Genomic DNA, 1,510 nt, shown 5'->3' with positions numbered 1-1,510 from the left:
TAAAAAAAAAAAAAAAAAAAAAAAAGGACTGGAATATCTAGGCTCTTGTATCTTATTCCTTATAGAAATTGCCCGAGTATTCATCCTGATTTAAGCTGAGTGAGAATCCTTGTTTTATAAAATTTGAACAACTTAAAGAAATATTAGACATATATTTCAACAAGTGCTCCACAGTTAATAGGGTAAAAAATTTAAATCACAGAAATTTAGAATTTTAAGTGGAATCTCAAATCATGTCACTGTCTTTATTAGGGTGAACTTTCTCATCTTGGTCTTCAAACTCTCCATGGTCCCATCCAGCTTCTGAGGGTGGAGCCTCTGTTGTGTTTCCCTTCCTCGGCTATCCTCAGGTGCTTGTTATTTATATCATACTTTATATTTTTGCACTTTGCATTGCATTTTTGGCACTTCGGATTAAACCCAGGGCCTTCCTACTGAGCTACATCCCCACCCCTTTTTCATGTTTTTATTTTGAGACAGGGTCTTGCTAAATTGTTCATTTGCCCAGGCTGGTCTCAAACTTGTAATCCTCCTACCTGAGTCTCCCAGAGTGCTGGGATTACAGGCATCCACAACCAAGCTCAGTTCACATTACACATTTTATATATCCTTTCAGCATGCCTTTTGCCAAGTTGGTTTGTGATCTGTACATAATAATTGAAAGGAAATCACAGTCGAAGCAAATAGGGCACTTTGCAAAAGCACTAGTGATTAATTGTGGATACTACTTTAGAATATCAGTGAATAATTTAGAATCAACTCCAGTATCTCTTTGGTTTAGGATATGTTGTACGTCTCTGAAAATATCCCAAACTAATTGTGTGTTGCTTAGAATGATCTACATCAAAATCACGTTCTACTCCTTAAGGACCTTTTTGATAGCTGGGGTATGCAAATGCACCAACTCAAAAGTGTTAGGTAGCTGGAAGAATCAAGTATAGGATTTTAAAATGTGTTGAAAAACAATCTTTAATTTTTAAGAGCCATGAATAATTGAGTTGACTATATTTGGTGTGATAGCTTTTTTCCTACAACTAAAGGTCTAGTAAAGGAAAACTGGCTATTTTTATGTTTAATACATGAAACTAGCTTATAAACTTACAAAGCAGTCTCCTAGTAATTTAAAATAATTTATTCAAGGAAAAGTTCTTAATCACATCAGTTTAAAAGTTTTTTAAAGCCTCAATGTGATGACAAGTATATTTAATTCGAATTTCATGGCTGGATTCCAATCTTTGTTCTGGCAATTGATCTTAGTCAAGTCAATTAACTTCTTTGTGCTTTTATAACCTTTTTTTAAAGACTGAACTGGATTACCTTTAAGATTCTGAAATTCTCAGGCAACCTAAGGGAAATTGAGATAGCAGTCCCATGCTTTTATTTTTGGTAGAGATTTTTTGGGGACATATTTTATTTTAGTTATCTGAAGTATAGTATGTGTAAATATGAGGTCATTGTAATTTTTTTTTTTTTTTTTTTTTTTTTTTTCTTTTGGGTTTCCAGGGTCTTT

General features: G+C 33.4%; 1 protein-coding gene across 3 annotated transcripts in view; it reads left to right on the top strand.

Annotated features, from left to right (window-relative positions):
- The window catches only part of Nucb2 (nucleobindin 2), a 35,701-nt gene that overhangs the window by 1,374 nt on the left and 32,817 nt on the right, over positions 1-1,510 (top strand). The window contains exon 2 of one of the 3 annotated variants that reach the window (XM_010615161.3): positions 253-350. The exons of the other annotated variants lie outside the window; for them this stretch is intronic. The gene's annotated coding sequence lies outside the window, so the exon portion shown is untranslated. The remainder of the gene's footprint in view (positions 1-252; positions 351-1,510) is intronic. 3 annotated transcript variants of the gene reach the window in all.

Source organism: Fukomys damarensis, unplaced genomic scaffold, assembly GCF_012274545.1.
Source record: "Fukomys damarensis isolate Sample0158 unplaced genomic scaffold, DMR_v1.0_HiC HiC_scaffold_16, whole genome shotgun sequence".
Taxonomy (NCBI): domain Eukaryota; kingdom Metazoa; phylum Chordata; class Mammalia; order Rodentia; family Bathyergidae; genus Fukomys; species Fukomys damarensis.
The sequence above is the reverse complement of the archived record's forward strand: the minus strand, read 5'-3'. Positions and strand labels throughout refer to the sequence as shown.